Genomic DNA, 27766 nt, shown 5'->3' with positions numbered 1-27766 from the left:
ATGGACGTGAATCTTGAGGTGATTCCCGAGGAAGAACCAGAAGAAGAAGAACCTGAGCCAGAACCGGAGGACGAGCCTGCTGAACCTGAGGGAGAACCGGAGTATATACCCCCGTATGAGCAGTGGATTGACTCCGAATTTGTACCAGAGTACGGATATGATGAGGAGTCCAACTCGGAGGAGCAGATTGAGGTCCCAGCGGAGTCGGGTGACATAAACGACCCGATTGAGATTGAGGCTGAGCCGGAGTCCTCGGAGGAACAGACAGTCTAGGGGAATTCAGGTTCAGAGGATGAGGAGTTTGACTCAGAGTGGGCGCCAAGCAGAGGACGTAGGGGCTCGGTTTAGGGGTTGATAATAGACTTTTGGAGCATACCTTTTTTGATGATAGAATACCCAGGTCATCAATCGTTTTGTCTATCGATGGTTTATAGTATGGTGTGCATATGTGTATGGCGGTTTGTAAATTGTGAATATTATATAAGTTGGAATGAGAAATGCATATGTGTATTCTCCCTGTTCTCCCTAGTTTTAATTGTCCGGGTATTTGTGGTTTCCGCTGATCGTTCAAAATCTCTGATATTTATAAGTGAGGTCGGCGATACCCTGGGATGTCGCATTAATCGACCAGAGAAGTATGTCGCGTGCTCGATAGGGTTTGAGGCGTGACATCGCGGTTTGGTTTGGTATCAGAGCAAGGACAGCTCGATCTAAACTGGTCGGAGTTTGGAGTGATAAGGAGCAGAGACCCTGGGGTAATAATTTAGGGAGACCTTAGTGAGTCATAGGGCGGAATAAGCTATACGTGCCTGCAGACTGTTTGTTGTGATTGATTGGGTGAATTGATTGTTGTGATGATTGAAATGCAGGTGCGTCTGGACCTGAGGTAAGTGCACAGACCCTATTGATTGTGGCCTTGTGCTTGTGGTGATTGATTGCCTGCTGAGTGAATTACTGCGTTAATTCACTGCCTAGGACTAGATTGATCTAGTTGGCCTAGGTTACTAATTCCTGAGTGGAATTATAGCAGGTAGGAGAGTGGTAGGAAGCTAAAATAATGAGCAGCGAAGGAAGAGGTATAGGAAGAGTTCCAAGAAGGGGTGCAGGAAGAGGAACAAGAGGTGGAGGTCGTGCTCGAGCTAGAGCTGTAAAGGACCTCGGATTGGGTGCTAAAGCGGTAGAAAACCCTGGAGTTGATGCTGGAGCTGCAGTGGACCCCAGAGTTGATGTTAGACCTGTAGAGGATCCTAGAATGGAAGCGGTCATGAGGACCCTAGAACAGATTGGTAATCTGATAGGACAGCAGACTCAGGAACGAGCTGCTACGATTGCCCAAGCTGCCGAGGCCGCCGCTGCTAATAATAATAATGGGCAAAAGGACACTATAAGTGTCATAACTTGTGTACGGAGATCACTTTGGTGCCATAACTTTTTTTCGGATCACTTTGGTGTTAAGTCGGAGGAAAAACGATCACTTAAGTGTCATAAGTTTTTTTTGGATCACTTCAGTGCTAAAATTTTTGAAAAACGATCACTTAAGTGCTAAAATTTTTTAAAAACGATCATTTAAGTGCTAAAATTTTTGAAAAACGATCACTTAAGTGCCAATCTCCGACGAGCCACGTCAGCTTCAGAAATTAATAAAAAAAAATGCCACGTCGGATTTCCGGCGAAAAATTGTGTACGGCACCGGAGTTGGCACTTAAGTGATCATTTTTCAAAAATTTTAGCACTAAAGTGATCCAAAAAAAACTTATGGCACCAAAGTGAGCGCCATACACAAGTTATGGCACTTGTAGTGTTCTTTTGCCAATAATAATGAGAATCAAGGGCAGGGGTAAGTGAATGTGAATAGGCAAATGCACCAATTGATCGAGCAGTTTAGAACAGATTGGTAATCTGATAGGACAGCAGACTCAGGAACGAGCTGCTACGATTGCCCAAGCTGCCGAGGCTGTTGTGGCCGCTGCTGCTAATAATAATAATGAGAATCAAGGGCAGAGGTAAGTGAATGTGAATAGGCAAATGCACCAATTGGTCGAGCAGTTTATAAAGTTGAAACCGCCTAAGTTTTCTTAAAGAGGTGACCCTGAGGCTGCAACACGATGGGTAGAGGAACTCGAGAAAGCCTTCGAGGTGTTAGGGTGCACCGAGAATGAGAAAATAACCCTGGCAGTATATCAATTACAGGACAATGCGAATGATTGGTGGAAGGCCACCAGGGATAGAGTGTTTCCTGAAGGTACCGGCCCAGACTTGGGCTGCGTTTACCGAGAGTTTTTATGGAAAGTATTTCTCGGAGAGTGCTAGAGAAAGAAAACTAGTAGAGTGTATGAGACTCCGCCAAGGCCAGATGACGGTAGATCAGTATGAGGCGAAATTTGCTAGACTGTCTAAATTTGCACCTAGGATGGTAGAGCATCCCGAGGACAAGGCACGAAGATTTCAGGATGGATTGAAAGCCGACATTCATAGCCAGTTGATACTGGTAAACCTGAGGACTTATGAGGACATATATGATAGAGCTCAGGCTCTTGAGCGGGATCAGGTAGATAGGGCCATCGCTTCTGGGTCGAGGTTTGTCCAGGGTAGGGACAATCGTAATCTTGGGAAGAGGCCGATGTCGAGTAATAGACGTTTTGTCCCTCCTATTAGAAGAAATATAGGGAAGCCGGCCCGTAATCAAAATGGTCTATGTAGGGTATGTGGGGAAAGGCGTGGAAATGGACCTTGTCCAACCCGGGGCGGAGCATGTTTTGGGTGTGGTGAATTTGGTCACCACATAAGATTTTGCCCCAATCTCAGGCAGATAGGTCGCCTGCGTTGCCGCCACCTCGGAATGGGAACCAGACCGGAGCAGCCCAGACAGCAAATCAGAATAGGCCACAGGCGCAAGGACGAGTGTACGCCATGGCCAGAAGAGAAATTGAGAACGCGCCAGGGGTTGTCACAGGTACGGTTTCTCTGTGCAACCATGCTGCGTATGCTTTATTTGACCTTGGGGCGTCACATTCCTTTATATCTGCGCAATTTGTTGAGTTGATTAGAATGGAACCGCAATTGCTTGATGTTGTGTTATGCGTGACGACTCCCTTGAATGATAAGATGTTAGTTTCGTTGGGGTGCCCAAACGGTAAGATTGTGATTGGGAATAGGGAGAAAAGGATTGATTTAACGGTTCTAGCCATGTACGATTTTGATGTGATAGTGGATATGGACTGGCTGTCTAAGCAGAGGGCCGTAATGGATTGCAATAGCAGGGTGATCCAATTTAATCCTGTTGGACATCCGGAATTCAAATTTGTAGGAAATCGAGAAGGACCCTCAATTCCATGGATTTCGTCGCTAGAAATGACTAAGTTATTGAATGAAGGGTGTCAAGGATTTCTAGCGGCAGTAGTTGATTCGACGGCTGAAGAACCGAGGCTAGAGGATATAGCCGTGGTGTGCGAATATCCCGATGTGTTTCCTTAGGAATTGCCGGGATTGCCACCAGAAAGAGAAGTAGAGTTTGTAATCGAGTTGGCACCTGGAACTGAGTCAATCTCGAAGGCACCTTATAGAATGTCATTGTCGGAGGTAAAGGAATTAAAGGTGCAATTGCAAGAATTGTTAGACAAGGGATTTATTCGTCCGAGTGCGTCTCCGTGGGGGTTTTGTTTGTAAGGAAGAAAGATGGATCGTTGAGGTTATGTATAGATTACAGGCAGCTGAATCAGGTGACGATCAAAAATAAGTATCCCTTGCCGAGGATTGACGATTTGTTTGATTAGTTGCAAGGGGTTTCAGTGTTTTCTAAAATTAATTTGAGAACGGGGTATCATCAGTTGAGAATTAGGAAGGAGGATATACCGAAGACGGCATTTAGGACGAGATATGGACATTATGAATTTACGGTAATACCGTTCGGGTTGACGAACGCCCCTGCTGCCTTTATGGATTTAATGAATTGGGTGTTTAAGGAATTCTTAGATCAATTCGTGATCGTGTTTATAAATGACATATTGGTGTACTTGAAGAGCCTAGAGGAGCATGAGTTTCACTTGAGTAAGGTGTTGCAGACTTTGAGAGAGAATGCACTCTATGCTAAGTTTAGCAAGTGCGAATTTTGGCTCAATCGAGTAGCATTTCTCGGACACGTGATTTCTGGGGAAGGAATCTCAGTAGATCCAGTGAAAATTGAGGCGGTAATGAAATGGTCGAGACCGACAACGGTAACAGAGGTTCGAAGTTTTCTGGGTTTGGCTGGATATTATCGTCGTTTCGTAGAAGGATTTTTGGCAATAGCAACACCGTTGACACATTTGTTGAAAAAGGAAACGAGGTTTGAATGGATCGACAAATGTAAAAGGAGTTTTTAGGAGTTGAAGCATAGATTGACGACAGCGCCGGTGTTGACTATTCCATCAGGACCTAGAGGATATGAAATCTATAGTGATGCGTCGTTGAAGGGATTGGGGTGTGTACTCATGCAAAATGGGCAAGTAGTGGCCTACGCATCAAGGCAGTTAAGACCGCATGAGTTGAACTACCCGACGCATGATTTGGAATTAGCCGCAATAGTATTCGCTCTAAAGATCTGGCGACATTATTTATGCGGAGAGAAATTTCAGATCTATACTGACCATCAGAGCCTCAAATATCTATTTTCTCAAAAGGAACTTAATATGAGGCAACGTCGGTGGATGGAGTTGTTGAAAGATTACGACTGTGATATTCTATATCATCCCGGGAAGGCCAACCGGGTAGCCGATGCATTGAGTCGGAAGTCAAGCATCGCTCATTTGATGGTCAAGGAATGGGCTTTTTTGGAAAAAGTACGAGACTCGGAGTTTAGATTCGAAGTAAGTCAAGTCTCGAGCTTGCTGGTTATGCTTAGGATTGAACCGGAGATCCAGACTAAGATTAAAATGTTACGGTCTGCGGATCAAGAAATCCAAAGGATTCTAGAGATGGATGAGACCAAGAGAAAGCCGGACTTTCAGATATCCGAAGACGGGATACTGAAGTTCCGTGGACGATTATGTGTGCCTGACAATGCAAAGCTTAAGGAAGAAATTCTATCGGAGGCGCATCGTAGTAGTTATAGTATCCACCCAGGTAGTACTAAAATGTATCAGAATTTGAGGTAGTACTATTGGTGGAATGGTATGAAGGTAGACATAGCCAGACATATGGCCAAATGTCTGACGTGCCAGCAAGTGAAGGCACAACATTATAAGCCTGAAGGATTGTTGCGGCCTTTGGAAATCCCAGAATGGAAATGGAAACATATAACTATGGATTTTGTGACGGGATTATCAAGGAGCCAAAAAGGCCATGACGTTATTTGGGTGATTGTCGACAGATTGGCCAAAACGGCACACTTTTTAACTGTGCGAAAGGATTTCGCATTAGATCGGTATGTTGAGTTATATGTGCAGCAGATAGTTCGTTTGCATGGGGTACCAGTGATGATTACATCAGATCGTGATCCTAGGTTTACCGCCAATTTTTAGAAAAGACTGCAGACGGCATTAGGATCAAAGCTGCAGTTCAGTACAGCTTACCATCCACAGACGGATGGCCAGTCCGAGAGGACGATTCAGACTTTAGAGGATATGCTTCGGGCATGTGTGTTGGATTTTCAGGGTAAGTGGGAAGAGCAATTGCCCTTAGCAGAATTTGCTTATAATAATAGTTTTCAGCAGAGCATCGGAATGGCGCCCTTTGAAGCGCTATATGGCAGGGCTTGTAGGACGCCCGTGTGTTGGGATGAAGTAGGAGAGAGGAGTATAGCTGGGCCAGAATTAGTTCAACAGTCAATTGAGGTTGTTAAAGTGATCCATGAAAGTTTGAAAACAGCTCAAAGCCGTCAAAAGAGTTATGCAGACAGAAGGCGAAGGCCTTTGGAGTTTCAAGTAGGGGATCACATATTTCTTAAGGTATCGCCCATAAGAGGACTAGCCAGATTCGGGAAAAAGGGGAAGTTGAGTCCGAGGTACGTGGGATCTTTTGAGGTTTTAGAAAGGATCGGGGAGTTAGCGTATCGCCTTGCATTTCCGCCAAACTTATCGCAAGTGCATAATGTGTTCCACGTATCGATGTTGAGGAAATATGAACCGGACCCAACTCATGTGTTAAATTATGAGGAGATAGAAGTTGACAACAAGGTGTCATATGCCGAAAGACCAATAAGGATCGAGGATCGGAAAGAGCGAGTTTTGAGGAACAAGATGATCCCGATGGTCAAGGTCGTATGGGAGCATCACGGGACTGAAGGCGCAACTTGGGAAAGTGCAGAGATAGTGTAACGTCAATACCCCCATTTGTTTGAGTAGTAGTGGGATTTGTAAATTTCGAGGACGAAATTTTTGTAAGGAGGGAAGAGTTGTGACATCCAGAAATTTGCCCATTTGAGAATTATGAAATGCTTGGTTTTATGAATGTACTCGTAGTTAGTTCTCGCCCAGAACTGATCATTCCTGGGATACTAACCATTAGGGAAAGGCTAATTAGGGATTTAAATTCGTGCGACTAAAGAAAATTCGATCGTGAATTGATTTTCGATCATAAAATCGTTGAGGTGACATTTTGAGCCACTGTAGGCCGATCCAAGGATAGCCAGGGGTCAGTTCGCCACTGTCATAGTAGTGGATCGCGGATGATTCCGCTGGACCACGAAATGAATTGACGAATGATCAAGAACTTATACCTAACGATCGTGCCCGACGGAACTAGTGATCAAACCTCGCGATTAAATGACAATCGAAGTCGTCATGAACCGAATGAACTTGCACGTGACTTGATTTATCATCAGTCACGAGTCGAATATGCGAATTTCCCCAAAAGCCGTCCGTTAGTTTGAGAAACGCTCGAGTTACGTTATATAAGATTCAATTATTAATTAGAGCCCAAATTGGACATCGGAAAATTTGGAAGTCACGACGGGACGTTAGGACGACGTTGTGATTGGAACGCACAGCTTTGGATTTTCCCGGATCCTTCAGAAAAATTCAATTTTGGCAAGAAAATGGAAAAGTGACTATTTTACCCTTGGGGTTTATAAAGGGCAAGTGTTAAAGGGGAAGGGCATTTTGGTCATTTTGCCCTAATTTTTGAGTTGGACAATTTTGCCCTTGGAATTTGATGAAATTCCCAAATTGCCCTTGGATATTTTTGGAAAAGATTCGATCTGGGCCATCGATCTCATGATAAGATCGAATCTGGACCGTCGATTGAAATTGTGAGGAAAGAGCATGATGGTCATTTGTCCTCCAATAATTGACCTGGGTTATTAAAAACCCAAAACCCTCTCTCTCTCCTCTCACGGCTCCCTCCCCTCCCCCATCGAGAGCTCTCTCTCTCTCTCCTTGGCCGCCGTCCATCGCGCCGTCGCCGCTCGCCGGCCACCGCCCACCGCAGCGCCACCGCCGTACCGCGCCACCACCGTCCCCCTCACCCTCTCGGTTCTTTCTCTCTCTCCCCCTCTCCCCCGTGGCCGTGGGGAACCGGCCCAAGCCGCCGCTCGCCGTCGCCACCGCCGAGCCGCTCGTTGCCGTTCACCACCGACCGCCGCCGCTTCCCGCTCTAGCCGCGTTAGTCTAGAGTTTGGCAAGTCGCGCCCTAAACTTTATTTAGGACGTCGGGTATTGACGGACAAATTTGAGGTGTGATCGGGTTTAATTAGACGCGGATTTGTATGATTTTAGGAGTGGAATTGATTAGCGGGCTTTAGAAATGAAGTTGGGAAATTTTGGTGGAAAATTAGAGGCCAAAAGCGGGCTGTGAAGGGCTGATATGAGTGCTGTGATGTTTTGTCCGGTACGCAAATTGGATATATAGGTCCGGCGACTAATTGTGGGAAAATGTCGTGAAGAGCCGGAACTGATTTGCCGTGGTTTTGATATGGAAAAATGCCAATTTGTATGTTGGTTGTACGTTTGAATTGTGGCTGAATTGTGATGATGAAATTTGGTGCATTAATGTGCAATTGATTGATTTAAATATGCTTTGTTATGTGCACGCTCGGGCCGGATTGAATTAATTGTCAAATTGGCCATGTTGAATGCTTAGTGAGCATGAAAAATGTATGTGAATTGTTGCGTGCACGGGCCACGTGTGATTGGCCAATTGAGTGGCAAGTGAGTGATGAGCATGTAAATGAGAAAAAGGTTGTGTGTGGAGTGGCATGTGTGATCGCGGAAATCCCTGAGGCGGTACCACTACGCGGGGATATTTCCGTCCTGAGGCGGTACGACTACACGGGACGATGCCCGGTGTAACAGTCTGAATTTTTGATCCTTTTCCCGGGATTTAAGAAATGAATATTTTGGCCAATGCACTTATAGTGAGATCTCACCCGGAAATGCGCATTCACGGGATGCTAACCTTAGGGGTAAGGCTAGTACGGGATTGAGTTCGCACGACCAAAGAACTCGACCTTGGTTCGATCTTCGACCATATCGATTGACGAGGGAATGTTTTGAGCCAACTGAGACCGGTCTATTTGATTGATCGTGTTCGAAGGGAACTAGCGACAGACCCTGGCAATTATATGACAACCGAGGTCGTCCCAGGTAGAGTGAACTTAAACGTGATTTGACTTAGTGTCGGTCACGGGTCGAGAGCGCGTAATCCCAATGAGCCACCCGTTAGCCAGAGATAAGCTAAAGTTGCGATTGCTCGATTTTAGTCATTTCTTGGAATTCGGGCCCGGGAATCGAGAATTTTGAAAGTGACAATTTTGGATGGCCGATGACGTTTTTGGCTTGGCCAACCTTGGGGCCAACCATTTCTGCAAAAAAAATGGATTTCGGTTCGGGACCGGGAAAATTACGATTTTGCCCCTGTGGACACCGATGTTGGATTTTGAGGCCGTTTGAGGTTATTTTTCGAGGCCGATGCCGTTTTTGGGTGGTCCCGCATATCTGGAGTGGTTTCGGACGAAAATTGGAATTTTGGCTCGGAAGTGAAAAATAATATTATTTTATTCTCGAAACTTTGCAGTCGATTTTCGAGGGCTTAAGAAGCTAATTTCGCGATTCCGACGCCATATTATGTTGGCCACGCACATATGGAACACGTATGTGCAAAAATTGGAATTTCGGTTCGGGATCGAAAAATTACGAAAATGCCCCTAGGCCATTTTTGAGTAATTCCGAAAATTGGTTAATTTTTGGGGTTTAACCAAGGCTGGTTAAGGCTAAACCAGATCTGGTCAGCTTGGGTTAAGGACAAATGACCATTTTACCCCTACATTATTGGATTGGATCAAATTTGGGCCATTGGATTAGGGGCAAAAGTGTCCAATGCTATGGATTAATGACACTTGGATTCCACCCACACTTTGTTGACCTTTTTGACCAGCTGACCTCTCTCTCTCTCCTCCCTCTTCTGGCCAGAACCCCCCCTTCCACGATCACTCTCTCTCTCTCTCTCTCTCATTCTCTTCATCTTTGTTCCTCCCATCATCACTGTGGCTGCTGCTGCTGCTGCCGTTCCGCCCATTTCAGCCGCCCATCCAGCCGGTTCTTCTCGCCTTTCTTAGGTAAGTGACCTCCCCAAATGTCGCCTAGGACCTTGGGTATTGTTAGGCTTGTTTAGGGCTCGGTTTAGAGTGAGTTTAGTGGCTGGTTTGCTCGGTGGTGTGTGTTGGCTAATTTCCAGTTAGGTTGCTGCTGCGTCGCTGGTTTTTGTTATTTTTACTGTGACTTGTGTGGCCCGAATTTGAGAAAGGTTTCTTCATGAAAGTTGTTCCCAACATCTTGAAGTATAACATATTTTAATTTGGGAATTTTTGGAAATCATTTGATGCCATTCGGAAGTCCATCTTTGGACTGAAATAAAACTGCCCGATTTACTGTTTACCCGACCTTCGGGTCTGTTCGAATTTTTATAAATTTTTTCAGGCCTATTTTCAAAATACTTCCTTCACGGAAATTGTTGGGGACATTTGTGGATATAATATATAAAAATTTCAAGATTTTCCAAAATGATTTGGGTACCGAATGAGTTGTATTTTGATGGCCTGAGGGGCTGTCTGAGCGAACCGGATTCATCTGACTTTGAGTGTTAAAACGAGGTGTTTACAGTTAGAAATGTGTTTCGAGTTCTTCACGGAAAATGTTCATTGAGATGTTTTGTACAACATATTCAAATTTCATAATTTTTAGAGTTGGTTTACTATTTATTTCAAATAGATTTCTGTCACTGCACAACTGCCCAGTTTGGACCCGGTTTAGGCGATTTTGTGACTGTTTTAGGGGCTGTTCGGGACTGATTTGAGTGACTGATTATTTGGTGGTTGCGGACTGATTAGGCGAAGAATTTTGAGGTTTAGGGAGCTTGATTAGGGCTGTGATGTTGAGGCTTGATTGGAATTAATTTGTGCGATTAATTATTGGGATTGTGCCTTGAATGGGAATTTGTGCGTGATTGTGCGATTTGTGGTAGTTGGCTGATTTGGGATTGTGTTTCGGGTTGTGTATGTGTGGTCGTATATGTCACGTGTGTGGCTGTGAGGTGTGATGGTGTGGCAGTGCGATTGCGCAATATGTTCGCGTGCCAAGAATGTGTGATTGTGCTTTGGGATCGCGTGTTATATATGTATGATTGTGTGGTGTGCTTGTGTGGTGAGACTGTATATTTGCGAAGTGTATGTGAATTGTGAAATGTGTGTGAAATGTGAAATTGTGTTTGGGTCGTGCGGTTGTTGGCTGTGTGTAAGTGTGGTTTGAGTGGAACGAGGGTACGGAAATGTAGGATTGGTTGGAAAAGTAGATCCGTCCTGAGGCGTGTACGTTTACGCGGGACGATGCCGTCCCTGACGAGGTGACGATGCCCGGCCCGACGAGGTGACGATGCCTGACGAGGTCAGAAGACCGTTGGCCTGATGCGTTTTACGCGGGCACGGTAATTAAGGAAAGGGAGAGGTAGGATTCCGTCCTGAGGCGTGTTCGTTTACGGGGGACGATGCCGTCCCTGACGAGGTGACGATGCCCGGCCCGACGGGGTGACGATGCCTGACGAGGTCAGAAGACCGTTGGCCTGATGCGTTTTACGCGGGCGCGGTAGTGGTGGAAGAGTTGAGAATGAGCGGGAATTGGCTTGAGGTGCGAGGATTGAGAAAGTGACGCATGGTGTGAGTTAGTGTGCGAGTGTGTTTGTATCGCGTGATGATGCTTAATTATGGGGTAGAAACTGCTAGGCACGGTATGGGACGTGCCCAAGTGGTTTCTGTCTTATAATTAAGGCACGCGCGCGTCTGTGATTCCTTGCTGTGATGTGTTGGCTGTGTTATTGTCTAACGTGCAGGAACGTGCATGATGGATTCCAGGTAGGGTCGCATGTGATTGTTAGTTTGGCCGATCGTTGTGTGTTATGTGTGTTTTCGTCTGGCGGTACGTGAGTGCCTACGTGGGGTTTGGGGTTGTACACTTATTGAGATTCGTTTCACGGTTGTATAACCACCACTTTCAGACCCCCGGCCCTAAACCCGGGAAGTGCGCCTTTTCTTTTTGGAAGTCCGGGGAGCTGCTTTTGGTGCCCAGTGGAGTTGCAGGTGAGTGTCCGGAGGCTCAGACCCGAAGATTCAGAAGCAGACTGGAGGAGGGCGATCCTTAGGTTTTTCCCTAGCGTTTTAGGGGTTGTGTAAATCGGGTTGACCCATAGGGAAGTTAAGTTAACTAAACCTTGATCTTTTGTTAAAACGGTGGTGGAGGATGTTCGTCTGTATTTATGTCTGTAATATGATGTTTGTATATTTGGTGCTGTATGAGGATGTTGTTGTTTGTCTGTTCTGTTGTTCTACCCCGTTGTCGTCATCTTTTTGTCTGGGGTTTTTATATTCGCTTCCGCATGTGGCTCTGATGTTTGGGTTGGGTCGGCGACGTTCCTGGGACGTCGCATCATTTCGACCGGAGCAGGGGATGTCGCGAGCTCGATGGGGTTCGGGGCGTGACACCCGGTATTACCGGAGGACGGCCAACCTGAGGCGGTACCATTACGCGGGTTGTGTCGTAAGTGATGGGTGTTGAGCCTGAGGCGGTACCACTACGTGGGCAAGATACACGGCCTGAGGCGGTACCATTACGCGGGCCTTGAAGTGTGTCGCGACCTAACAAAAATCGGGTTTTCCGATCTTAGGCTAATGGATTACTAGATCAATTAAATTAACTAACCTAGCTCGAGTTCTCCCAAACTCTACCAATTCGCAACTTAGGTCCAATTATGAGCATGCAAATATTTTCAATGGGAGTCGCCACTAATCATTTAAGGTAGGTTGATTAGAAACCTAAATAAAATAGCGGGAGTACTATTTTATTTCTGCGAACCAGAAATTATGGATTCGGGGACTTGGTTACGCTAGATTCCCTAACGCCCTTTCGGTACCAATTTCAGGAAAATACTCAATTTGACAATTTTGATAAATCATGGCTTAGAGTTCAAAGGTGCAGAAATTTCTTTTTTTGATTTTCTTTTATTTAAATGAAAGCTAACCTATATGTAATGACGTGCAAAAATTGACTTGCGATTAATGCAACCTAACATGCAAACTATATGTCATGCGACGACGTGACCTATTTCTAATGACGGGCATATTATTTTTTGTATTTTTTTAAATGAAATTCGGAATTAAAAATGCCAATTATCTAAACATGCAATTTTAAACTAAAGAAATTAACCTATTCAGAGTAATCTTTTTGGTATTTTTTTATCGAAATTCGAAATTAAAATCGAGTAAAAAAATATAACCACTAAATCTTTCGAATTAAGTTTCGATCTGAAACCTGACAGATCGATCCTAAAATTCGAAATTCCCGCTATGAAAATAACTCTATCTAAAGCCTGATAGATAGATTTATTTCCACATGTGCGGTTACGGATTAGGAAATTTTCCTAATCGATCACATCTTGAAAAAATTAGATATCTTAAATATCTTGGATATATTCAAAAGATTTTGAAAATTATAAATTCTATCCAAATTTGAAAAAATAATAGATATCCAAGATTTCAAAAAAAGGAAATAAAATCCTAATTGGAATAATGCTTATTATCCAAATATGCAAAATTAAATATCAATAAGCACAAATTAGGCAACCAAATATTCGAATCAAATCGGGATATGATAATTACCTGATTTGCAGATTTCTTTCCTAATTTTAATCTACAGCGGATCGGGATTGCGGATCGGCGGTGCGTCGGGAGCGGCGGCGCGACGTTGGGAACAGTGGTGGCTAGCGACGGTGACACGACGGGAACGGGGGCGCGGCGGGCGTCTCCGAGCAATAGCCAAAAGGCGGGGACGGGCGGCTCTCCGGCGGTCGACGGTGGCGCAGGGGCGGCTCGGCTAGGCTCCGAGCTCACGGACGAAGCGGCCACGGTGGGCTCACTCACGGTCGTGGTTGGCACGGTGGAACGATGGCCTGCGGTGATCCTCGCAACTTTCGGGAAAATTTGTGGAAACTCGCTAAGTTGCGGTGATGGTGGTGAACTCGCTTAATGCCGACGGGGATCTCTTGGATTTGTCGTGGGCGTGACACAGAGAAAAGGAACAGCAACGTGCGGGGCTCACCATATTGGCTCTGACATCTTGCATGTCAACGTGAACATTTATTCTTCATGCAGTGAGTGAAAGTGTTCCCCTCGGCCAATGGACTTCTGTATGAGTGCTCTCCCGATTGAGAACTCTCTGTCTTGGCCTTGAATTCTTCTCCTTCGTCTGTATGGTGCGGCTTCTCAATTCTCTCAAAAATTGCTAACCTCCAGAACCAGCAGGAAGAAACGAAAACTTTTCTCTTCCCTCCTCTCTCTCACGTGTTTCACTCTTGCTATAAGGAATTGTCTTCTGAAAATTATGAGAGCCCCCTTGATTATGACGCATAGCCATGTATTTATATCGCAACCCTAGGTTAATTAGCCGGGCTTTCTAATCCTAATGGGCTTAGGCTTGGGCTTAGGCTTTAATTTTCATTTAATTCCAATTTGGCTGAATTAATTCGGGCTTTTATTCAATTAACTTGATGGACTAATTGAAGCTCAAATTAAGACAACCGAGCCCTTTTGACGTGTGATTTTCGGCCCCTCGTCTTCCGAGTGAGTCGAGTTTCGTTCGGTGCCCGAGCTCGATTTACGTGATGAATTTTAAGCTTGCTTGCCACCGCCGATCCGATGCGGAATGCAATTAATCCATATGAACCTAAACTATATGCTATGCAATTTTAATATTTTTGTTTAGGGGTTAAAATTTAATCCCTAATTTTCTATGCAATTAAGCACTAAATGATGCGCCGAAATTTAGGTGTCAACAAAGTGTTGTTACGAGATAGTCGCAGTGAGCCTGAGGCGGTACTATTATGCGGGCCACTGGCGAGGCAATGAGAGATGGTCGCAGTGAACCTGAGGCGGTTGCATTACGCGGGTCACTGGCGAGTGTGTGAAAATAATGTGATGAGGCGGGAATGAATGCATGAAATGAAACTTGAATGTGGTGTGGTTGTGGCTAACATGCAGGTTGCATGCTGGAAAGGCCCAGGTAAGTGTAAATGATGTGCATGTTATATGATTGTTGGGTGCTGTGATGTTTGTGATTGTCTGGAGGTACGTGATAGCCTAGGTGGGGTTTAGGGGTGTACTTACTGAGATGTAATCTCATGGTTGTTTCAACCAATATTTTTCAGAACCCCGGCCCGATCAATGAATCCTCCTCCGCCGCCGCCACCTGAGCGTTTTAGAGTACCGATGCACGCCAAACACGATGTGGTAGAGTTTCCTATAGATGACCATATGACCTGGATTAAGCATACCACCGTAGTCTTTGTAGACCCTTATGGGAGGCCCATACATACACCGCGTGGTTCTTCCGAGACGGGATAGACGAGTTCGGTCCCGTCCGCGGATTTGACGTCCCCTTTGATGGAGTTGGGGACTGGACCCGTCTGCTATACCTCCTCCAGATGGTGAGTTGACTAGTGTGGAGACTAGTCTGGCGCAGTCTGGATTACAACAAGCGCCTGCCACGCCTGAGCCCTCGGAGGGCGAGCATGAACCAGAACCTGATGAATCGCAGGCGGGGTACGATCCAATGGACGTAAATCTTGAGGTGATTCCCGAGGAAGAACCAGAAGAAGAAGAACCTGAGCCAGAATCGGAGGACGAGCCTGCTGAACCTTAGGGAGGACCGGAGTATATACCCCCGTATGAGCAATGGATTGACCCTGAATTTGTACGAGAGTACGGGTCTGATGAGGAGTCCGACTCGGAGGAGCGGATTGAGGTCCCAGCGGAGTCGGGTGACATAAACCACCCGATTGAGATTGAGGCTGAGCCGGAGTCCTCGGAGGAACAGACAGTCCAGGGGAATTCAGGTTCAGAGGATGAGGAGTCCGACTCAGAGTGAACGCTAAGCAGAGGGCGTAGGGGCTAGGTTTAGGGGTTGATAATAGACTTTTGGAGCGTACCATTTTTGATGATAGAATACCCAGGTCATCGATCGTTTTGTATATCGATGGTTTATAGTATGGTGTGCATATGTGTATGGCGGTTTGTAAATTGTGAATATTATATAAGTTGGAATGAGAAATGCATATGTGCATTCTCCCTGTTCTCCCCAGTTTTAATTGTCCGGGTATTTGTGGTTTCCGTTGATCGTTCAAAATCTTTGATATTTATAAGTGAGGTCGGCAATACCCTGGGATGTTGCATTAATCGACCAGAGAAGTGTGTCGCGTGCTCGATAGGGTTCGGGGCGTGACATGGACCGTAGCTTGTAGGTTTCAGTGGAGTAGCTTTATAGGAAAGAGGAGCCTTATGTTGTTCACTTATTCCCCTTTCATTGCATTGCATTGAATAAATAGTTATTTAAGTTCACGAAGAAGGATGGTAGAAATATACTGAAATATTGTTTTGAGTTGATGTTTCCTTATAGTGTTCCTCTCACTTGATTTGTCGAAATAGCTTGCTGGACACATAAGAAACTTGCTTCATTGCTTGTAATCGAATGAACTTGTGACTGCATTTTCAATCTGAGATTTTCTCAACCGGTAAATGCAGAACTTAGAGTGAGGTCCAAGGCTCACAAAGCTGTTTACAATCGCACTCTTGCGACGATGGTGGAGTATGCATCTGCTGTACGTGTGATTTTCTCATTTACCTAGAGCTTGTTGTTGTTACCCTTCAGGTTTTCACCATTTCAATACAATAACATTGTACCAAGATGCAAAGCTTTTTATTTTGCAGGTTTACATGTCAGATTTGACAGAACTTTTTAGTTGGACATGTCCTAGTTGTGATGGAAAGACCAAGGTAATTTGACTACGTTTTAATATGACATTGTTGCTAAGGTTGCTAAAGAATAGGTCCCCATAACTAAATGGCCAATTCTTGAGATGAGATTTTGTGGGCATATGCTGCCTTCTCTTATTAGCTTCTGACTGGTTATTAATGCCTTTGGATCTGAAAGCAGGTGTTTCGATAGTTGACATCCAGCACTGCTTACAAGTATATAATTCGTGTCGTAGCGGCCTACCAATTTGCGATGCTTGTGACGCCTCTATGTTTGAATTTCATCTAATTTTTTTGTCTTTATTTATAATCAATAGATATTACCTGTAGGCATATATTGGGGTGGCCAGGACCTTAATGCTGCGGTTATAGCTTTCAAAGGTACTCAAGAACATAGGTATGTATGTAAACTTTAGCAATTATTCCTCTTACATTTGACATGCGAAGGATTTTATGAAAATTTAAGCTAAGAAGAGTGGCCTCTGGTGAATGCATACACAAAGCACATGGGTCTGCTGTCCATAAGAAGGGAAAATAGTGAATCATTTCCACCGAGACGTGAAAGTTATGTGCTTGTAATCTTAGATGGAGTCTTGAGGAGATCACATACTTCACTAATTTTGTTCTTGGAAAAGTTGTTTGAGCTTTTCAGTTAGTGGTTACTTCTATTTATTTCTACAGCATACAAAATTGGGTTGAAGATTTCTACTGGAAACAGCTTGACCTAAACTACCCCTTCATGCCTGGTGCCATGGTGAGTTCTAAAGATGATAAGCCTCTTGCAAGTTGTGGATTCTTTTGATTTGGAATGAGTTACAGTCTTACTCTATTGTCTTTGCTTAGGTTCATCATGGATTTATTATGCTCATCACAATACGACAATGCGACCTGATACTTTGGATGTTGTTAAAAGAGACAAGGATTTGTATGGAGACATCAACATCATGGTGACAGGGCATTCTATGGGAGGGCCTATGGCATCCTTTTGCGGACTTGATATTGTGTTAAGATAGTTAAAAATTTGTTATGGTTCGGATAGTGGTTCTTCTCTATTGTGTTCTTCCATTTATTCAGTTTTGGTCTATTAAGAGTTACCTATAATTCTCTGCCAACTCTTCCTTGAAGAGTCTAGACTCTGCATATCATGAACTTTCTAGGGCTTCATATTTATATTTACAATTGGTCAACATCTTGTTTTTTTTGTTCTTTTTTGGTAAATCAACCCGTATAGATGATGACACTCCGGACAGCTTTACCTGGAGTCCAAACCCGACTGAATCTTTCTCGGTGGCCCAGGCCTGGAACCACATAAGGAAGAAAGGCAATCCAGCACCTTGGCACTCCTTTATATGGGACTCTCACTTGACCCCCCGCCACTCCTTTTTATTATGGATTGTGTCATTAAAACGGCTACCTACCCAGGTCTTTCTTATGCAGAATCGTCGGATTGAATCAGGTTTATGTGCTTTCTGTCGTACTATCCCAGATTCCATCAATCATCTCTTCTTCGAATGTTCTGTTACCAGCAGGCTGGCCTCATTTTGGGCAACCAAATGCAATCTGCCATGGCGCAATCGTCCGTGGCTGGAGCTTCTTTCGTGGGCCTTCAAAGTTTGTGGAGGCACTTCCTTCCGGCACCGAATCGCTAGATTCTCCTTCGGTGCTCTTTGTCACATCATATGGATTGAGCGGAACAACTCTCTTTTCAGAAACAAGAGTATCTTTATTCCGGGAATCCGCAAACACTTGCTCAAGCTGGTGAAGGATAAAGCTCTATCCTCAGGGAAAATTGCTGACACACCTACAAATAGGCGACTCCAAAGGAACTGGGAACTCTCACCTTCCATTTTTTTCATAATTTGGTTGTGTAGTTTCTCTATCTTGTACCTAGCATTGTTGGTTGTTAGTTTTTCGTTTTTGCCTTGTTGAGTGCCCCCCCTCTTTCGGACTTCATGTAGATTCGGGATTCGGGGTTTTCTCTTGTCATTTCCTTGTATTTGGTGATTCAGAAAAGTAATACAAACTCTTACCTTTACCAAAAAAAAAAAAAAAAAAAAGACAAAATACAAGCAGAATGGGTTGCAAACGACCCTTTACCTGAACCACATATGGTCGGCGTATTTAGTTGAGTGAATTGAGTCTTACATGTTAAGCCACGGAGCTTCAAGTTGGTTGAATACCTAAACGAAATGGCTAAAGACTTCCAACTAATCATTAAAAAGTTTACTTGCTGGAAACTTTATGGGATTATTGATATGTTTATGATCTGGACATATAACTTATGCAAGCACTTGAAGCTCAAATTTTATGTCATGTAATCTTGAAGTGCTAATGCATTTTAAATTAGAATATATTGATCCTTTTTTTTTGTTGCTAAGTAGAATATATTGATCCTAAATCTGTGTTCTGCACGTTGTTTCTGTCTGTCTCTTTCTAACCAGAAGAAGCAGCTCCTTTCAGGCAGACTACGGGGTAAGATATGCTGTAGGCTGGAGCCAATTCTGGGCCTATTTGGTTCAGCATTTCCAAGGACTCGAAAGTCCTTTGGCCAAATGCAAATAGTGTTTGACAATTTTTTGGAGCACTCCCCTAAGTGTTGCATTTCCAAAGGCCTCTAAAGGCCTTTAGCCCAAGGCAAGTCTAGAGGTATTTTGGCAAGTTGCATTTTCAGAATGCAAGTTTACTATTCATGGACTGTTCATCTTCCCCGAGCATCTGGTCCGAAGGCCAGTGATCGCCGCCTGAGGGGTTGTGCAACCCTGGCCACTGCCGCCTGGGGTCCCCCGACCTCCAGCCATTGCTGCCTGGGTCGCCTGACCAAGGCGCCGCTTGAAGTCGGGCGACCCTAGGCGGCGGTCTCCGAAGGTCGAGTGACCCCCAGGCGGCGGTGGCCGGAGGTTGGGGGACCTAGGAAGCACGGACACTCACCGAGGGCCTCCGTGTTGTGTCGGACACGTGTCGGATATCGACACTCGTCCGTCACTCTTTTTATTATTATTTATTTATTTGTGAATTTGAATCAAATTAATTTGATTGAAATAATCATAAAAATGATAATTTATCATGTATATATAAAAATATACACGTAATATACAATGTGTCCCAACGTGTCGGAATTCTCATTTTTTAAGAAATGACGTGTTGGCGAGTCGTGTCGTGTCGTGTCGTGTCGTGTCGCGTGTCGCGTATCGGTGTTAGTGCTACTTAGCACGTGACCTCAGGCCGCCTTGCCAGAGGTCACGCGACCCAGGCAAGCATTGGCTTGGGTCACGCGACTTAGGCGACACTTGAGGTCGGGCGACCCCAGGCGGCAATCGTAACCTCAGGCGAGGTTGGCCGGCAACCGTTTTGGCCCGCCGGTGGCTGAGCTCCACCTCAGTTTATTTATTTATTTTTAAATATTAGTAAAAGTCATTTACAAAATTAATTTTTACTAAATGGTATTTAGGCCAAAGTTGTTTTCAATTGTGATTTTAAAATATATTTTATCAAACACTACTTGCATTTTGAAAAACCCCTTTAATTTAAAGACTTTTATATTTTGCCGAAGATATTTCCCCAAAATCAAATCGAACGGACCCTCTATCTAAATTATGCTCTTTTGTCTTAGCTTTATTGGACAGAGTGGTCCAGAGCTTTCTAGGCACTTGTTGCAGAATTGTTACCGGAAATGGTACCCACCCCAAAGTCATGTCTCATTAATTCTCTTTTCCATGACAAGTTGTGACTTTTGAGGTTCAAACTTTGTCTTGGACTCAGATTACACAGACATTCATGTGGCCTACGATAGGATCATAGGTTGCATGAACTTTAGGCTAAACCTTTTCTCGAAGTATTAGTATCAACTGTAACATCTTGTTAGAGCACTTGGATGATTTAGAATGTCATTTTCGTTTGCTGGTTTCTTGTTGAAAATTGTTCTGAGCCGATTGTGACATCATGCCCATGCGTCATGGCCCTTTTTAAGATTTAGTTTCTCCTTCGCTATTAATGACTATAAGTTTTGAGGTTCGAGTGGCAATTTCACCATGAACCTGGAATTTTTTGTTTATGTCAATAGCAGGATGTGACTCACCCCACCAACATCCGAGTGCTTCTTGTGGAAGCATTTAAATGGGCCTTGGTTGTAAATTCAGCCCCAATCCCACTATTCCATATTATTAACACCTTTTGTTGGGGGTGAGGATGGGGTTGGTTTTGTTGTGGCTGTGGGGTTTGGTTTTGACAAAATTATGGACTAAGTAACAGTGACATTGACATGCGACACGATATGACATGACATACCGACACGTTATTTATTAAAAAATAGAGAATTTCGACATGTTGGGACACATTGTATATTAAATGTATATTTTTATATGTACATGATAAATTATCATTTTTATGATTATTTTAATTAAATTAATTTGATTCAAATCCACAAATAATAATAATTTCTGATCAATCTACTTCGAAAAATCAGAAAGCACTCGTTCAATAGAAATTGAAGCTCTACACTAATTGACGAACTTCCAATATCCAACGGACTACCCATGAAATTAGCCTCAAATAATTGGGTAATCAACAATAATTAAGGAGATTCTCGAAGCCTACCAGTATCTCCGTCGGCCCAGGGGAAGTAACCAGAGGAGTCGTCGTCGAGGAAGTTCCCGGGATCGGAAGAAGACGAAGAAGCTCTCACCAGCAACCAAAGGGCTGAAGCGGATTGTGGCGGAGTAATGGGAGTTTCCGGATGAAAGGAAGGACTTCATCGGTGTGAGAGATGGACAGGAACGAAGAGAAAGGCGTGAAGCACAAAGCTGCCGATTAACTAGGTAACACCAATCGACTGCGAGAGCAAGGCCGAGGCGTGACACTTGTGCGTCTTAGCGAGACTGCAAGAGTGAGGCGAGGTTGACTGTGAGGGAGGGCCGGAGGCAAGGCACGACAGAGTTGAAGGTGTGGAGTGAGGGAGGGCCGGAGGTGAGGCACGATAGAGTTGAAGGCGTGGAGTGAGGGAGGGCTGGAGGCAAGGCACGACAGAAGACTAGGGCTTCTTTTTTCTCCCTTTTCTTTTTGTTTTTTTTTTATAGATTTACATTTTGACTCATAATTTATTGTAAATGTTTAAAATTGACCCCGTACGTGTCGAGATGCTAGACTCGCGTGTCGTTGGCGTGTCCGAAGTGTTGCCACGTGTTGGATGTCCGAAACCTGTTGACCACATGTCGGTCGCGTGTCAGACACCGATACGGAGGCCTCCGGAGAGTGTCCGTGCTTCCTAGATTATGAATGGGATCTTGACAGAGTAACACTAGACCTTCAACCGTCGTGGAGAGAAAGGGCTGTTCTATTGTTCACCTTCGTATGTGAAATGCAATGTATGGTATTGATGCATGGTAGTTTTTCTCCTCTTGAAAATATTAACTTAGAAGTTATTTGGGTGTCTAATTATGTGTGCTGAAGCTGTTTTTTCCAGACCAGCACTTGCTTGATTTACTTATATAACTGAAGACAGATATTTTTCAGGTCAATCATGAAGCTCAGGATGTCCAGGTTTTGACATTTGGACAATCTCGTATTGGCAATGCAATGTTTGTGACTTACTACAGTGACCATGTGCCAAATACAATACATTTTACTAATGGACGTGATATTGTGCCTCATTTGCCTTCATAGTATTTTCGGTTCCCACATAAGACGTACCATCACTTCCCTAGAGAGGTATGACTTTGATCCTGACGAAATAACAGATAAATTATAGGGAATGCAATGTTAGTGTCTTGCTACAGAGACGGTGTGCCAAATACAATACATATTACTAATGGAAATGAAATTGTGCCTCATTTGCCTCTGAACAATTCTCGGTTCCCACAGAAGACATACCATCACTTCTCTAGAGAGGTTTGACTTTGATCTTGACGGAATATCAGATAAATTATGGGGAATTATCGCTAACTGCATTTGACATTTGCTTTGCATTTCTTTCAGCCTATCTAACTGGAGAAGTCTTCTTTTTTCCAACAATGTTCGTATATAAATTTTAATGTGTTTTGTTGGTTTTATGTTCTTAACGAAGCACGGCAGTTCGTAGTACTCATGACCTTTTTGACAATATTTAAGGAACTCCTCTCATTCCTGTAAAGCTGCGTACCAATTCCAAAAATTAAGACGCGTAATAATGCGTATTATTTACTCTCTCTCTATCTATCTATCTATATGATGGCTGATGACATAGTCTTAAGCTCTGTGTGTCACGCCCCGTACCCTACGAAGCGTTAACATCCCTACCTTGGTCGATTGCAGTGCGACGTCCCAGGAAGCGTCGCCGACCCACGCCCATACAGAGATCAAGCACAAGCGGAAGTATAAAATAAACAAACCCAGACAATTACAATATGAGCCAAAGATAGCCATCCAATAAACAACGATCAACGCAGAAAATATGTACATACTTATATTACTATTTTAAAACTCTTTTTACAGTGTTCACGACAACCAAAAAGGAAACACCAACAGCTGGGAATAACCCAAACAGCCACCTCTCCGTTCTGCTCCATCCCCACCGGGGTGCATGCTCGACGACTGCTGGATAAAATGCGATATTCCCAAAAAGAGGTGGTGACCTCGGCATCCTACTGCTGGGGGTCTGAAAATGTTTCGGTTTACACAACCGTGAGACGAATCTCAGTGAGTTCAACCCCTAAACCTAGGCTAGGCTAGCATGCAATCTCCTGACTGGAAACAATTATTCAAATCACAATACCACAATAGTCAAACAATTATCTGACCCTGCAGGTTAGGCAGATCCACATAAAATAATCGCGGCACATGCGTGGCACGCATAATTACACGTATGTCAATCACAAGCTCACACACCGAGTCTCACACACTCGCATGCCAATCAATGCATGTTTATGCATGCAAATGTCATTGACATGTCATGCACATTTCTTTGGCCCACTGGCCCACACTGGCACACTTGCCCAATTAATTATTATTACGACTCGAGTCATCAATTTTTCACGGCCCGGTGCGTCTAGCCTGCTTCAAAGTGCATGAGGCGCAGCATCCGATCTGGCCCAGTGTCTCTAGCCTGCTTCAAAGTGCATGAGGCGCAACACTGTTCTCCTTGCGAACCAGAGCCTGCTTCAAAGTGCATGAGGATGGTCGCCTTCCGGACGTACCGGGCATCGTCCTGCTTCAAAGTGCATGAGGACGGTATCGACCCGAAGGTCCTTAGGTGATCACACAGCTCATTATTATCTGAACCCAGCGTATAACGCTTCAGGGTATTTTAGGTGATCACATGCTCATGGCATTCACGCATTCTCGCACAATTTTCATCACATGCCTCACTCTTGGCATACGCAACGCGTGTCCATGTTATGCAATGCAATGAACCACGAGCACCAATATAATTCAGACAACCCGGGCATACCCGGCAATTTCACCGATGAACTCCTAAATTGGTCATTAAACCCTATTATCCTCCCCAACGATTCTCATTAATCCACTAAATTTTTCCGATAATAAATTCTACTAATCGGTCCTCAACCCAGTCTCAATTACACACTGCTATTATCTAAGCCAGTCCAAAATGCACCGATAACACCTAAACCAGTCCAGAAAAACGCAACATCAGTCCTAATCCGGGTTTAGGAATTTTACTCACCAAAACAAGGGTCACGACGACGGGGAATGGAGGCCGATCACTGATGAACAGTGAAACCGGCGGCGGAATTCCCGGCGGACGGCGGCGCGGTGTACGGACGGGGGGAACAGTGATCCGGTACGGACGCGTGAACAGTACCCCCGTACGGACACACTGTACGGCCGCTGGGAACGGTGGCCGGCGAGGCGCCGGTCACGGCGGCGACGGCCGTACGGGGTCTGGATGAACAGTGACCGTACGGACGTGAACAGTAATTTGTACGGTCACTGTACGGACTGGCTGAACGGCGACGTATGGACATGCTGAACAGCCGGGTGTCGACGGAACGGCGATCGGAGCTCTGGCGAAGCTCCGGCGGTACTGTTTGTAAAACAGAAAAATGAGAAAAGAGGGAAAATAGAGAGAGAGAGCTGTTTTTTGGGCTAAAATCAGGGCTGATGGTGGCTGCTCTTGGGTGGAACTAGCTGCTGGTGGTGCTGGCTCGGCGGGGACAGCTCCGGCTGGTACTGTTCCGGCGTGAACAGTACCAGAATTCGCAGAAAGTGCACGGCAAAAACCAGAAACGGTGAGGAAGAAGAGAAATGAGGAGAATGGGCTCGGCAGATCAGGGAAATGCGTGAGAAAGAGAGAGATTTCTGGTCAATTGGGTCAAAGATGGTCTTAGTGGAGTCCAAGTGTCATTATCTAAGCCCCTTGGACACTTTTGCCCTTGATCCAATGGACAAAATTTGATCAAATCCAATAATTTAGGGGTAAAATGGTCTTTTGCCCCTAACCATGGTTGACCAGACCTGGTTTAACCTTAACTCACCTTGGTTAATCCCAAAATTAAATCCAATTTTCGGAATTAATCAAAAATGGCCTAGGGGCATTTTCGTAATTTTCCGATCCCGAACCGAAATTCCAATTTTTGCACATACGCGTTCCATATATGCGTGGCCAACATGATATGGCGTCGGAATCGCGAAATTCATCGCACAAGCCCTCGAAAATCCACGTCAAAGTTTCGGGAATAAAATAATATTATTTTTCTAATTTTCGTCGAAATTCCAATTTTTGGCCAAAACGACTCCTGGTAAGCGTGGCCACCCAAAAATGGCATCGGCCACGAAAAATAACCTCATTTGGCCTCGAAAAGCGACGCTGGCATCCCGGGGGCAAAATCGTAATTTTTCACCCCCGGACCGAAATTCCAATTTTTACTCGTACTAACTCCTTATGTGAGTGGCCAGCGTAATATGACGTCAGATTCCCAAAAATAGTCTCTTAAGCCTTTGAAAATCGATACCGAAATCCGGGCCCAATTCCGTGAACAAAACTCGCTAAACTTTCAATTTCAGAGTCTCTCACTAACGGGCGGCTGTTTAGAGGTTACGCGTATCGACCTAGGGCTATTCGTATCGTGATGGTCTCGATCATTGAGAGAATGAGAAATTATCATTAGTTCCCGAGGTCACAATCATTAGGTTCAAGTTCCGGACTGGTTGACCACGTGCACTTTTGGTCTTGCAGAATCACCTGCGTCCCAATCGTACATCGTTGGCCTTGGCCAAACCCAATCCATTACTCTTTCCTAAGATCAGCCCACATTGGCTCAAAATATTTCCTCAACGTCTCTCGTGATCGGTATCCCTTTCGCGACAGGGTCCCCGGTCCACGTACCATCTTCTAGCTAGCCATACCCTATTGGTTAGTATCCCGAGAGTGATCAGCTCTGGGTGAGACTTACTAAAATGAAATGCGAAATAATATCAGTTTCATTGATCCCGGAAATTACATCGAAATTCGGGCTGTTACACTGTGCAATTATAAGGTATTGGTCATTTAAATTATGTATGTCTACTAATGCCTATAATTATTGGCGACTAGCTCATTGACAGCCATGGATAAACATATTGATGTGAGATAATGTGAAAATAATTTGATTCCACCTGCTTCTCTGGTGACTAATCTTACTCTTTTCTATGTCGGTGTTCAGATGTAATTGGAATCTTTCTTTTGTTGTAGGTGTGGCTGTATTATATAGGATTTGGTAGTCTGGTTTTATCATGTCGAGAAAGTTTGTGATGGCTCTGGAGAAGATCCAACGTGCAGCAGGCAAGGAGGTAGTTTCAGTCGTAGCTACCTGTTACAAGCAATTATCTTGTGGATTTATCATGCTAGGTGCAATAAGTCATGTGACAGACCAGCTTGTTCTTGAGAACGCCAGTCCTTTTTTACCGGGAATTGTTACGGACAACTGATCGGAGCGTGTTTTTGCAGATTGGTAATTGGTAACAGCCTCGCGGCCCATTTAGTCTACTATGGCATGGAATTAATGGCGAAGACATAGGGATCGTGCGGAATCATCATGGACTCACGATTGAAGGAATATGGAAGCAAAGATGACAAAGGAAATCTTATGCTTTCCAGGAATCCTTCTGCTTCTGCATTGAGGCTGCATTCAGACCTCGATGCCAAGAGCAACGTAAAGTAAAATGCTCCTAAGTCAGCACCTAATTTCTCAAAGATCATAGGTAGCTCTGGATGAAGTTTGTTCACGAAATGCATTCCATCAATCTGTTTCCATGTCCATCACAAGATGCATAGGATCTCTACTGAAATTCACTTGGAATGTAAATAGGATGAAGCTGAATGTATCATCTTTGTAAATACCACTCTGTGATACCTATTAAATGAATGCACTCGCAAGTTACCTGTCAATCTAATCTTGGCCTGTGATACCTAATAAGGATGTGTGGATGTTGAGCTGAGCTATCCATAGTTGAATCATGCTTCTTTTTTCCTTCCTTTTCTGGGCGGTTGAACTCATGTTGAACTTGATAAAATTGGCAGACGTGTGAGAATTCTGGAACTGTAAGACTTGCACGGTTAGGCAATTAAACGGTTTTATAAGGTGAAACAAAGACTGTCTAGGGAGACCACTTTTCATTTAGTGACCTTACCTTCTACTATTGGATCATTGGCACATAAAAGATATCTCGGCACGACCAACTACTTCAACTGTTTCTTGGCAGGAAATTATGCAGACTAACAGTTAAACCAAGCCATCTTGAAAACAAATGATGACCTTGTCTGAAGTTTGCATCATTTCAACTGGCAACCTCTGCTAAATTTCAACTTTTAGGAGGAAAACAATTTATATCATCTTGGCTTAGACAAGAAAGAATGATCTGATCGGCCTTTGGAACGAGAGTTGTAAGCTTTTACCTTCTATTTCTGTTATGCTTTTAGTGATAACCTGAAAAACTGAAATTCCTTCATCATTTCAAAGCATAAATTGCCAATTATGACCAGTCAAAGCACATTGTGCAAGAGACCTGCTAAGACCTTGACATTGTTTGATAAGTTGGGAAAAATATACTGTCATCAATTCTACACATTAACCGAGCTAGCTACAGCTTACCTTAACAGAAAGAACCCACAAGTTTTTCTTGCTTATTACCAAGAGAAAGAGCTCAGGTCTTCATATTGGACTCTTTTGTCGTTCAGCGATTCTCCTTATCAATGTTGAAACCTAAAGCTCCATTCATAGGATAACCAAAAAGCAAATAAAAGAGCTTCTGTCACATATTAAGACCTATACATTTGACTACATCCTTCATTGTTTAAGGTATAACAAAATTAAGTTTCATAAGGCATGGTTATCAGGTTCAAATTTAAAGTACAAACGAGCAAGTTTCGAGGATCTCACATAAATGACCAATGTGTAAATTGACAAAAGTAATGCACTTGAATGTAGTAACACTAGCATCAATTCGACTTGCCTTTTATCGGTAATTCAAACCAAAACCGTCAAAAAGTATTATATCTAAACCAAATCAAACTCATGAAATAGATCAAAAGAA

The 27766-nt window shown here is 44.1% G+C and overlaps 1 pseudogene; it reads left to right on the top strand.

Annotated features, from left to right (window-relative positions):
• Positions 1-26394, top strand: LOC115682938 (uncharacterized; annotated as a pseudogene).
• Positions 26395-27766: the final 1372 nt, after the last annotated feature.

This window comes from Syzygium oleosum, unplaced genomic scaffold (genome assembly GCF_021117445.2).
Source record: "Syzygium oleosum isolate NSW1041296 unplaced genomic scaffold, Sole_v2.1 Sole_v2.01, whole genome shotgun sequence".
Classification (NCBI taxonomy): domain Eukaryota; kingdom Viridiplantae; phylum Streptophyta; class Magnoliopsida; order Myrtales; family Myrtaceae; genus Syzygium; species Syzygium oleosum.
The sequence above is the reverse complement of the archived record's forward strand: the minus strand, read 5'-3'. Positions and strand labels throughout refer to the sequence as shown.